The sequence below is a fragment of the Neopelma chrysocephalum genome, unplaced genomic scaffold (genome assembly GCF_003984885.1).
Source record: "Neopelma chrysocephalum unplaced genomic scaffold, ASM398488v2 Primary Assembly neopelma1_22b, whole genome shotgun sequence".
Lineage (NCBI taxonomy): Eukaryota > Metazoa > Chordata > Aves > Passeriformes > Pipridae > Neopelma > Neopelma chrysocephalum.
The window spans coordinates 13,737,820-13,751,117 of NW_020897690.1; the positions used below are offsets into that span (position 1 = coordinate 13,737,820).

The following is a 13,298-nucleotide window of genomic DNA, read 5'->3' on the forward strand; positions in this document are numbered from 1 at the left end:
ATGTTTTGAATAAAAAAAAAGAGAGAATGCAAATAACCAGAGGGAAGTAGAAATCAATAGGATCTAAAAAGAAAGAAGAATGAGAATTTCTCAACAACCAACTAACTACTGCTACTGTATTTTTTTTTCTGAAGCAAAGAAAGAAGACGAAACATTAATACGAGGAGAAAAAATAAGGGTTGATCTCATTTTATACCTGACTTAAAAGTTTAAAGGAAGTACTTAAAGAGAATTTAACTGTGACCAGGTGAAATATCCCATTAATGTACTATTAAATGAGACAAGCCATGCGATTAGAATTAACAGAAACTTAAATAATGTGTTGAATTAAAATTTAAGTCTTAAATATACAGCAATTTATTTAATAACCACATTCAAAAGCAGAAAGTTTTGTTTGAAGACAACCTGGAGGAAAATTAGAAGACGCATTTCCTAATAGAAACCAGGCACAGTTATATGGATGCCGGAAGCATAGTTCTACTTTCTAATTAAGGCCCATAATTACTCAAACTGTTCTGCACAGTCGTTTTCCTTTCCTTCCTATAGCGCTGGGAAGTCACAGGGGGATCTGCTCACATCCGTCAGCTTGCTGCATTTGAGTCTAAAATATGGCATGGTCTACAAAAAAAGACAATTCTTTCTGCTTTCTATTTAGCAGCACAATTGGAGACAGTAGATTTTTGTTCTTTTCCAATCCCACTTCTAGTTTAAGACTATATTGCTAAAATCAGCAGTTCCTGCTAGGGAGTAATGCCAGGAGGTGTAAAAATAAGTATTAGGTAGCTACTGCAGGAATAGAATAGCTGGTTTTTCTGGGAAGATTAAGATTGCAGCAAAGCTACAATACAAAAGGGCCCCTTTTGATAAAGGGGTTAACAGAAATTACAGGAGGAACTGCTCACTCAGTAAAGTGAATGGCAGAAAGGACCTCGAAGCTGTTGGTCACCTGTAGCAGACCCAGCTAATCACAAGGGCTGCAGCAAGGGGTAAATCTTCAACCCTCTTCTCTTCACATTTTACTCAGAGCTTGTTGGTGAGCACTTGGTTGTTACTGAAAGTTGTAATTTAGAAGCCTCTTTTGCAGGTGACTGCTTCCAGAACAGTGTCACTTTTACTTTTTCTGTCTGATTTGCATTTGAGTCTTCTCAGGAAGGGGTTTAAAGGTAGGAGGTGACCCCATGTTTGTAATTTTCCCCTCTGGTTTTCTGTGGTTGTATCATTGGTGCTATTTTGACTCCCTTGAGGAATTAGGAGGGAAAGAGCCCTTTTTTTTTTTTTTAGGTTGGACTTAAATGTAAACTAAGCCTTGAACTGTTTATCAGTAAGCATGCAGTACTCAAACTGGATGAATTCAAAGGCATACCTGCAGCTAAGCAGGGAGACAATGAAAAAATTGTTGTCTGTAAGTGTCCCAAGATCTAGAGAGTAGTTGTATGAGGGCTTCTCAGTTTGCTTTGGACTTGAACTGCCAGCAGTAGTTGAACTCTCAGGTTAGATGCTGATGGCTTTCTGTCATTTCTAGAATATTCTCTTGTTAGTTTTGTCATTTCAGTTTTGCTAGATAGGATGTTCCTGATGCAACTTGCTATGACAGGCTTAGCTCGTTGTAAGTCACCACTGCAACCTCAGAATGGCTTTGGAAGTGGTGTAGGTGCGCAGTTGGTGACCTGAGTTTGTTGCAGGTGTGCAACCTGAGTTACCTGGCAGTTCTTAGCAAGGGAACATCTCCAGAGACAGATCAGAAGATGATCAGGGCTACACTTGTGTGAGTACCTGGAGGGATTGTTGACAGGACTCTGTGATGGTATGTTCCTGGCACTGTGAAGTGCCTCTGGTGTTCTGTGTTGACAGGTTTTTATGGGGTGGTAACAAAGGAGGTAGGGGTGGTGATGAGGGAGAAAGCAGTGGGATGGGAGGTGCTACAGCAGAGAACTAATCCTTTAAAGAGACTCCAGATGTATGAGTTCTTGCTTATACGTAGAAGATGAGCTTATACATAGAAGACAAGAATCTTTCAGAACAAGAAAATATTCAAGGCATGTGGTGGCCTTATTTTTTGTCATCACTTATGAACTAGGCATAAACCCTTTATTAACAACCATCTGGAGTTTGTGGTACTGAGTAACAAGATCTTTTTTTTATGTACCCCAGCCAAGAGAACTATAATTGCATATGCTTCAGAGTGGAAATAGAACTCGTGTATATAACATATAAATGCTGACATCATACTGGGATAGCTGCATGCATGGACAGTGTTGTAATTGTCTGGAAAGCAGCTGGTTTGGTGATTCTCACTTATGGGAGCATCTCCAGGAGTGAGAGCCTCTTGTCTGGAAGGAATGTTGGTGGTGCATATTGATTCGTACGCAGACAGTATCCAACATTCTTTTTTTGATGAAAATAGTAATTAATGTAAGTCCTACTCTAACCTATTTCATATATCATTTAATACAATCATACCCACCATATCCCTGAGACAAATCTAGTGAGTTCTATTTCCATGGCTGACAATTTCTGGGCCAGTGTGGATATGAAAAGCTTTAGAAAATGTCTACTTTACTTTTGACTCTTAAATATCTTCCTCCCTCAGAAATTGTAGATAATCTTGTTGTGGTTTCCATTTTGATTCAGCCTCCTTTCAAACCCAACCTTCTCTCTCAGGAAACTCTGAAGACAGGGGCTGTTGGTTGTTGGTTTATTTGGGTTTTTATTAATGTGATATAATGAATGCTAATCAAACTGACACATAAAGTTACAGGACAGGAACAATTCAGACTTATAGATCAAGGATAATAGTTAATTTGTTTTTATCTTACTGACTTCTAGGGATATTTTTTAATTCATGTCATTGACTGGAGGTTTCTCTAAATGAACAGTTACATTACATTGTTGTCTTCCTTTATTAGTGAAAATTTGTATATTAAAGTGAAGATCTTTTGGAGTAATATCTCTAATTAAAGTTGTAAATATACAAAAAGATTCAGCCCCAATTAATTTGTTTGGTCCTCCCATTTAGCACAGCATCCCATATAGATTCTGAGAAAAAAACCCACCAATGTAGGTTGCTTCCATTCCACCTATTGTTCCTGAAATGGCAGCTCACAAGAATTAACACTGGCATGCTAAAATAATAGATGAACAGATTTTGCTGGAGTAGTGGGGTTGGTGTTTTTGAAGTCATGAAAGAGAATTACTCTCAGCTAGGTTTTGTCAGTGTTTCTCTTTGACAGGTCAATAAAGTAGCAACAGTGGCATGTCTAACTTTCGTCAGATAACTTAAGCAGTGAGATACATGGTGAATGCCTTGCTCCCAGAATACCAGAAATAACAATCTGCCTTTGTATCAGAGAGACAAGATAGGTGACCTGCTCCAGATGGACAGTTTCTGTTTTCTGTACCAGAAACAGATACAACGTGGAGGCTTATCTGAAGGGTCCTCTATTTGCTAGCTAGCTATCTTAGCAAGAATTCAGTGAGTCTTCACCTAGGAATATGGAGTGGCAAAGTAATGCATTTTAAGGGAAGATGCCAAAAGGAATGGAGAGAAGAATGATGGGATAATTCAACCAAAGAGAGAAGGTAGCTGAACATGTTAACTAACATGCTCAAAAAAAAAGAGGGACTTGGTTAAATTCTCTCTAAGGTTTGATAAGCAGAGGAAATCTCATACTTAACTCAGTTTAACTTTTCAGAATTGACAATTAGTTTTTAGCACACATTTTTGATTTCTTACTCCTAGAATACTTTGAATCAATTTTATGAAAGCATTGGCATATTATCTTTCCCTGCAGTGCTAGAAAAGCAACGCAAAGTTGACAGTAACAGGGCAAATTGAGAAATCAAGGAGGCAGACAGCTCATATTAATGAGGATAAGGTTCACCCTGGGTGGGAAGAGTATGAGAGGAGAACTACAAACATTAGCATCATCAGGAAATAGCTGGTAGTCAAAATTCAGGAGCAGGGTTTGTACAGTGATACTTTACTGCTTCAGTAGCATTCATTAACTGTCAATAATGGGCAGCTCATTAAAACTAGGTATGATGATATGTATATGGACAACCAGAATCATCTTATAGACAGTAGAATGCAAACAGATACTGGGTGTTTTTTGTAATGTTCTCTCCAGGTTGGTTATGTGAATTGTCATTTTTCTGTCCAAGACTATTTTTGACACCTAAATTGACACCTTTTATAACTTTCTACCCTTTAATTTCCAGTCTTTAATGCAGCAACAGGAGGAAAATATTAGATTTCACCATCAAAGCAAAACTAGAAGTATTCCAGTTGTCTTTTAAATTTGGAAACTAATATATAAAGAAACATAGAAGGTAAGTAGAAGTGTCTAAAGTTTCTTTCTATTTTTTCAAACGCTGATTCTATGTTCAGACTAGAAAACTGGGTCTTCTGTCCCCTTCAAAAACAATGAAATACTGGTTTTATGTGCTATCAATCTCTGAATTTGCATGTGACACACTTGATGGAAAGAGTAATGTGCAATTAACTAGTAAATTGATTTTATTAAAAAAAATACATTTTGCTGCCATGGTAAGCAGCTGAAGACAACATTATTCTGTGTTGATACCTGCACCACACCTTCCCCACTCACTAGTGAGTACTTTGTAGACAGATGTAGCAAGAAAAATTAGGAATGCTAAAAATAATAGCTATTTAAATCAGTTTTGAAGCCCTAACTAATGGGACAAGTTCTTGAAGAATAAACCTGTGAAGTCACTGTAGCATTCTGTGTGAAGGTAGGATAGTCCATAAGCCTTGTTTTGAACTCTGTCTGGGGCTACAGAATCCCATCTGGCTCCAGCTTACTTGGAAGTGCCCCCTGTCTGTGCCGCTTACAGTTGAGACAATCAAGAATCTGCTCCCTGGGAATATAATTGTACTGAAGTGTGTTTATGTGCTGTGCAGATTAATCTTTCATGATGGTTGCTGAAGCACAGGACAAAGTGCTTGCTTCATTGATTTGACACAGGACATACTATTCTCATCACTGTATGACATGTTCTATAAAATAAAGGATGGATGATTGGTCCTGGCAGGAGAGATATTCATGAAGTGCTTTTCTTCCAGTCTCCTGCCTCATCCCTGCTTTTGAACTGAGTCTTCTCAGTGGCAACTGCATCACAGCAGCTTCTGCTAATGCAAGATTAAAGACAGAAAGCCTCCTTTATGCTGTATAAGTGAGTCCTATATTCTATTTGTACACCATCATTCAGTATGTCCAGAATAGTGTCTCAAGTTCAAGTTGAATTTGGGGAAGTATATTCACCACAGTGCTTCAAATGTTACTTTTGTCAAATCTGTTTCTTAAAATTTGCTCTTTCCCAGATGTCCATTGCAACAATACTTTTCTGCATCCTATATAGTAATTTTCACCAGTGTAAAACTACTGATTTTGGCAGAATTGGTAAATAATAGAGGAGAAAAATATTCTTGTGAGGGAAAATTTAGCAAAAAAGACATTTTCTCTAAGTTAACTGGCAAAAGTCAGCGGGAGTTTGTGCCTTTTGAAAATCTACATACAAGCTTCATTATAAGTCTATTTTTGGAAATTCTTACTGAAAAAGCTTGCATGATTTTGTAGACATGGAACTGAGAAATACAAGATCTAAGCAAATACAACAGGCTGCAAAGTAGTCACAGAGGCTGACCTTAGCTTAATGCACTAATCTTGTGTGTATTCAATAGGAAAGGAGTCAGAAAGAGAAGCTCTATGTTGAGGGTGGCAGGGAAAAACTTATGTTTGTGCTGGGGTTTTATTTGTTGGTTTTTTTATAATTGCATCTAGACTAAAACAAAACCCATGAAACCCCAACACAACAAAAGCCAACACCAAACCAAACCAAACCAAACCAACAAAAAAACCCACAACAAAACAAACCCCGACCAGCCTTCTCTGTGGACTGTAGGAGAGTCAGAATATCTCTGAGAGTTTTTGCTGTATTGCTTTATTACCAGACCAAATGAGTGTGAAAGTATTTGTGATATTGATAGTAAATTCCCTTTCACAGGCATGATTGACCTTAGGAGTTGAACTTCAATGATCCTTGTGTGTGCCTTCCAACTCAGGACATTCTATGATTGAATATACGTTAGTGTGAAGAGTGATTCTGGGGAAGATTGATCTCTGCAATGTTACCCACTTGTTATCCTTGAGTCTCCTTACTAAAAAAAAAATTGAATTACTCAATACTTTTCTGTTGACAGATGTTTAAAATGGATTTTCTAAGTGTCTTACTGAGATTTCTTACTGTACATGACTGATTTGAGATTTAGTATTTCCAATGGCATAGCCAACAAGGAAGTAAAAAATGGCTTTGTGCATAAACTGAAAAATTGTTTTTTTTCTTCAAAGTGCTAAGTGTCTCTGTATCAAAATTAAATATTGCTTCAGCTACAGTAAAATTGTGTAATGAAGCACAACTGATTATGCTGTAGTTTTCCTAATATTAACATTATTATTATTCAAATACAAATGCTTATGTATTTTGTGGGGTATGTAGTAATGAAACTAATTTACTTTCTCTTCTGAGTGCTGTGTCTTTTAATTCAACATTTGCTATTAGATCATACTTTCAGATACCTGAGAGAGCAGTGCCTGCTTTAGAGTAATAGATTTTTAAGGTCAGAAAGTGACCATAGACTATTAACCAGCAGCTCCTGCATTCAAGCACAGCAGCTCAAAGAGGGGGTTTTTCAATAGCTAGTTCTTACAAATCCTGTCTAATAGAGAATTGAATAACTTCCTAACCCTTTTCATACTAATTGCCTATGTGGCCCCTTTTTCTAGTTTTCTTTCCCCAGTGTGTGTGTCTCTATTCACCTAGACAGAGTTGTGAACCCGAACAATTCTCAGCTGTGAGGTTAGTCTCTCATCTTTTCTTCTTAACTATTAGCTTCCCTAATACTTGCATCTGGAAGGCAAAGAAGGCTTCGATGGAGTATGTTTGTCAGTATTTGGAAACCTAAGACATGACATCTAAACAGCCAAACGTGTAATAACGCCTGCCTTAATAGTAAGACCTGAAAAACGTGTCCATTCTGAACCATTTTCAATTTGGCAATATGAAGTCAATGCTAATGTAGAGTTGCGAGATTAATCCTTATAACAGTCAAAAAACAGACAAGAACAGATAGGAAGGAACACTTACCAATGGTGAGAGTCTGAGAAACAGCCAAAGAACAATTAATTTCCCCTGAAGTTGAAAGCAAATGCTGGAGATACTTGGAGGCATAGATCCCCAAGTGTATATTGAATTTCAGTACGTGAATTGCTGACATCTATAGCAGTCAGTTGGGAATCAGTGGATATAAAAAGAAAAGGATTTTCAATAGAATTTCTGTTGATTATGCTGATTAATCCAATGATTAGATTATCCCAACTTGGTAGGTAAGCTAAAAATAATTGGTAAATTCCAGTAAAAACTGCAGCAAGTTGCAAAAATATTTTTCTGTTGTATAGGCTTTAAAAGGGTAAAAATGATAAGCTAGGTGGGAAGTCTTTGCCTTTATTATAATATCTCTAAAGTAGTTAGAAATATAAAATGGTAAATTTAGCCATTAGCTGTAGTTATGTTATCAAGAGACTTTATATTTTATGAATATTTAAAGACATGTTGTAAGGTATATAATGCAGGACTTCTGTATCATAGTTGTGATGCAGATAAAGTTCTTGCTGAGAGCTTCCAATCCAAGAAGTTTGCTTTATGAAACATTAGTACACAAAAATGTCTGCAGTAGTATAGCTTGCTGGAGAAATTAAATAGTCTGAATGATTGGTGTCATTCTTGAAACAGCATAATGCTATTCTTGTTACGCAAACAGTGGAAGGAACAAGTAAAAATCAGTTTATGTTGAAGAAAAGGAAAGAGTGAGAAGTAGTTCCTTGGTGCAGTGACTACTAAAAGCTGCCTTCTCCAACTTCCTCTGCTCCTGAACTCTGCACGTAAAGCTCAATCATCAAAAGGAAGGCATTCTTCAAAGCTAAGGCACAATAAAAGAAAAATTCATGGTGGTCTCAGATATGTTTACGGTTCCAGAATGTCCAAAGTTACTCGGGCTTTGTTTTTATCACGGTTGATCTTAATGGTTCCACAGAAATAAACTTTAACACAAAATTGAGGCACTCAATTGGTAACTCACCCAGCTAACAAATATCTATCTTTAGCTATTTCCAGCTGGGCTTACAGCTTTCTGATGATAAGTGGCCTATTTCAATAGGAAACAATGCAGTCCACTTGGTGTGTTTGGGTTTGGTTTGTTTTTTTTTTTATCTTTAATAAAGGCTGTGTCCCTGGCATATACATGAAAAGAATAAAGTCCAGGGACATATTTCTTCTCTAGAATAAACTGTAGAAAATACAATGCTGTATTTCAATGAAAGAAAATGTGAGAATAAGCTTTACTCACATCTCTCTTCCAATGGAATTACAGCAGAGAAGGGGGGAGGAAATCCATAACAGGGAACAACTTTTTTTTTTTTTTTTTAAGAAGAGTTTATTGAGTACATTCTTAAAGCTTTTTAGAGAATCTACTCTAAAGGCTGTCAGTATAGGATAAGTCGTTAAAACTGATCACTTCCATCCCTTTTGGTTTAAATGGAAGGCAACTATAAGTGTGGTAGGGAAGATCTATGACTATTATAGCAGAGAGTGGATGAGCAGATGCAATTTATATAGGACAGGCAGAATCTTTTGCAGGTTTGTAGCCCTGCTAATGCAAATATGTCTTCTGGGGGTCTGACTGCAGAGAAGCACATGCAGGACAAGTTGGTTTAGTGAACAAAGCAATAAAGGTGTCAATAACTGAACAGAAGATGTAATAATATCTTACAATAGCTACAGAACAATACTGAACAAGACCTTATTGGCTACTAGAAACCCAATATTAGTAGAGACTTTTTGGCTGAGAGCTTGTGCCAATGTACAATAATTCATACACCTTGTTTGTATTTATCTTTAAGAAGTCAACTATAATCACTTTAATCATAAGCAGTGAAAGCATAAAACAATTTATTAGTGAATCTTCATCTGATTAACTGCTATCACCTTTGTCCAATGTATTATACTATGTATAGATCCTGTGTTCTAGGATCATTATGAGCTGTTAAGTCTTTGCTCTTAATAACAGTAGGTGTCAAAGAGATAATATGTGTTAAAATGAGGCAATATGCTTCTGGTTTTTTCTTCACTGTGCATTTTTCAACACTCCTTTGAATTTGTGTAGGGCATCTACTGACAGTAAGATACAATCTTTACAAGTTATCACTTATATGTACACAGTTCTATAAATCCATTATCTTGGATTATGCAGTGGGAAAGATATTAGATGTAAACATCTTGAGTCGATGAAAATGTAGTTTGTACCATCCAGAACTGTATTCATTCTTTTTTTCTTCACATTCAGTTCATAGGCTCATAGAACGATTTGGGTTGGAAGGGGCCTTAAAGATTATCTAGTTTCAATCCCTTTGCCATGGGCAGGAACACCTTCCACTAGAGCAAGTTGCTCAAAATCCCATCTAACCTGTCCCTGAATGCTTTCATGTATGGGGCGTCCACAGCTTCTCTGGGCATCATGTTAAAGTGTCTCACCCCCCTCACAGTAAAAAATTTCTTCCTAATATGTGATCCAAATCTACCCTCTCTTTGTTTTAAGCCATTCCCGCTTATGCTATCGCTAGATGCCCTTGTGAAAAGTCCTTCTCCAGCTTTCTTGTAGACTCTCTTTAGGTACCGTAAGGTTGTTATAAGGTTTCCCCCGAGCCTTCTCTTCTTCAGGCTGAACAACCCCAAAATTGAGGTGAAATTTCATTAAAAAAAAAAATTATGTATTTTATAGAACCATACAATTTGAAAGTTTGTTTTAAAAATCAAACCTGACATGACTCATCTCTGAATTTGAGGTCTTAGTAAACCTGAGGGATTTTTTAAGAGCCCAGATCATCTTGACTTATGGATCCAAACAAATATGGCTTTTCTCATTCTTGGTTGATTTTTTTTTTTAGAAATCAAGGTAAATTTTTTAGTGTGCATTTTTGTTTGTTTTGCATTCAGCTGAAAACAGAGAGCAGTCCTTTTCCTCTTGTCATTGGAAAAATTTTCTCTCAGTCTTGACCTGAATTTCTAGGTTCTTCAAAGCCAAATGTAAGAGACATAAAATGAAAGGCATATGGAAGTAGAGGAAAATATGAAGTTCAAAAAACAGAATGTAGGATAGCTTAGGGCTGTAAAGTGTCAAGTCCCCCTTAGTCCTTTTTAAAATATTTTGTTTCTTTGTTTGTTTTGTTGTGGTTTGCTTTTTTTAAGAGCTCTGGACACTTCTTCCCCAAAAAGGTAAATTTTGATATGATTTCAAACACCTAGTCCTTGGAGGCAATACATACTTATTGAAGAATTTGTTAAATAATTTGCTTTCTGAAAATACAAAGATGTATATGGATACTATTTTACGGTTTATTCAATCTTTACACTATACAATACTTCCATCCATTTTGGAAAACTGAGATATGTAATATGAGAATGTGTTTTGTTGTATGCTGTAGATTTTTCTTGTATAAGTGATGAAATGGAGAAAAGTCTATTCTGGAAACCAGTTCAAGAAGCTTCTTCAGCACGTACAATTTTCTGTGAACGACGAAAGAAAGAGTGATTTCATAAACTACTATCACATTGACTATAAATCAACTTCTCCAGGTACTTCATCCCATGTCCCTGTTTGCACAAACTCATGAACTTTCTTCATTGATTGAAATTACTCATGCTTTCAAATGCAATACCAACCTTGGACCTTGTTTGAGGTTCATTTTACTTTTACTAAAAGATTCATCTCTGTTAGCTTCTGTTGACATCCAGTGTGGTAGAGACTGTCCTGGATTTTAAGGGATGAGCCTTTAATAAGCAAAGGAGCACTAGAACTGTCAATATAGTCACACAGTAGTCTTCACTCAAATTGGAGAAGGACTCTTCAGTCAGCTATTTTCAACAAGGATTGAGGCATATTTGTCAAGCAAAAATGAAATGACGATTTTTCACACAGGATTTCTGAGCTCTTACCTGACATTGGTATAAGGAGTAAGTCATACATTCTAACTGAAAAGTAATTTAGCATCTTTCCCTGGAGTAAAAGGGTGTTAACTACATTCACCAGTAAGCCTGCAAAAGGCACTACTTAATAATAAGAAATCGATTTTGAAGAAATGCAAAATCTCTTTTACAATGACTCTAAAATACTTATTGACAGAATTGGAAGAAGTCAGCTTCATAAGCAGAAGACAAACACAATGCCAAGATCACTTACTTGTTAATAAAACACTTGTTCAGAATGAGAATCAAGTTCTTAAAGGCTTTGTTATGGCTGAACAAGGTGTATATCACCTCTAGTTTCTGATATGCATGCCTCATTAACACTTTGGTGTAGCATCAGATCTGGACTAGTTACAGGAATTCATTTCACCCAACACAAACCAACTAAATGTGTTGTCTTGTCTCTCCTCATTGATAGATCAGCCTGTCCAGGTCACCACAATCGTATTATTTCTGCAATAATGAAAGAATTAAGGAAAACTATTTGGGTATTTTGACCAAATTAGGCACCTCACATAAAATGTTAGGTGATGTGAATAATCTTATTAGTGGTTCATCATTAACATAATAAGTATATGCCATTCCTTGCACTGTAGGAATTTTTGCAGTATGATAAAATAGAGCCAGCTACTGGGTTTGAGCCCAGTGCTAATTGATACCTGTGAATCATAAGTAAATAATATAGCTAATTTCTTTGGTCAGGAGAGTGCTCATTCAGCGTAACATCTAGACTGTAAGGAGATCAGAAAAAAGTGTTCTGAAAAATGAGAGAACAAGATACAAATTCATTAAACTGTCTCAAAAATTCAACATTTAATTTGCCCTAATATAGAAATAGCATTTCAATTCATTGCTTCTAAATATTTCATATGCTTCTAATAATCTAATCCACAAATACATACTGTGCAGTGCCAGCTCTCTCACCCAAACACATTTACAGAGACATGTGCTTTTTCTTTTTATTTTCTTCCTTCCTATTTTCACAGCATATGCTGTTACCTTCTTTTCCTGAAGCAAAACTGCTTATAGCTGTTCTAGGGACATTTCTGCAAACTTTCATTTCAGTTAAAACATATTTATTTTTTTAAACTGTAGTATATTCATCGTTTCCATTCATATGATGCCCTCTGTGTCCAGTTAGCTTTGTGTTGTAGTGGTCTCCACAGACTCTGCTAGAAAAAGAAGGATTTGGCCTCATTCTGATCTGTCCCAAAGATCACGAAAATCACAGGGAAAAACTTCCAGTAACATGAATTGGCTTTGGATCAGTCCCTATGACAGAAGATTATTTTTTTATGTCATTTGGTTTTTTTTCTGATCAGTAAAATGCTCTGATCTCCACTTCCTCTACTTTTTGAGATCTCAGAATGTGAAAATTATATAAACATTTGAAGACTTTATTCTTCTTTATGTAACATTTCTTGCAGAATTCTTTTTTGCTGTCATTAACTGAGACATTTGGTAATGTTAATTTCGAATATTGGGGGCTTTTAAGAGGTCCTTAATGGTTAAATTTGAAAGCCAATGTTTATTGATTAGCATCAAATATGTGCCTCCTGGCATTCTGTCAAACTTCACCTGCCAAAACTCATGTGAAGTTTCTAGTTTTGGAATTCAGCAGCCACCTTAGTACTGCTCTAATGAGGAAAAATATAATCATTAAGGTGGCTATTGTTTTCAATATTTAAACTTATTCTTGAAGGGATTATTGTTGCAATATTATTCTTGCTGACAGAACCCACTGCTTAGCTGGTTAATTGGTTCCTCACTTTCATTTTTATTGATACAAATTGCTTTAAAAATTCAAACAAGAGGCTGGTTGCAAATCTTCTATTAATGCTGTTTAAGTCTGCATGCAATGGAGATACTGCATTATTTAAAATTTTGTGTTTGACTTTCTATTTTCAGACTTGTGTCCTAAGTGGTTTGCCAAAACAGTGGAAATTTTAGAGAATACAGACAATTTACAGAAAAAAATCTCTACCTTGGAAGATATATTTGTGATTTACTTCCTTTCAGCACACATGTCCATGTATTATGCACGACTGGATGTAGCTGAAACTTTCTGATTTGCTGAATATATTCCCAGGTGAATAATTTTTTAATATTTAATTTTAGATATAATATATATTTATATATATTATAAATATATATATAATTTTTTTTCTATTGAATAATATACATGCAATATGTCCAAAGAA

At 36.0% G+C, this 13,298-nt stretch overlaps 1 long non-coding RNA gene across 2 annotated transcripts; it reads left to right on the forward strand.

Moving 5' to 3' along the window:
- The first annotated feature begins 1,810 nt into the window (after positions 1–1,810).
- Positions 1,811–13,080, forward strand: LOC113964918. Of its 2 annotated transcripts, XR_003533343.1 has the most exons (6): positions 1,811–1,957; positions 4,219–4,329; positions 5,084–5,242; positions 6,804–6,876; positions 10,557–10,707; positions 13,006–13,080. It is a non-coding gene; the product is annotated as an uncharacterized LOC113964918 (long non-coding RNA). The 2 variants fall into 2 exon arrangements; XR_003533344.1 differs by lacking the exon at positions 5,084–5,242.
- Positions 13,081–13,298: the final 218 nt, after the last annotated feature.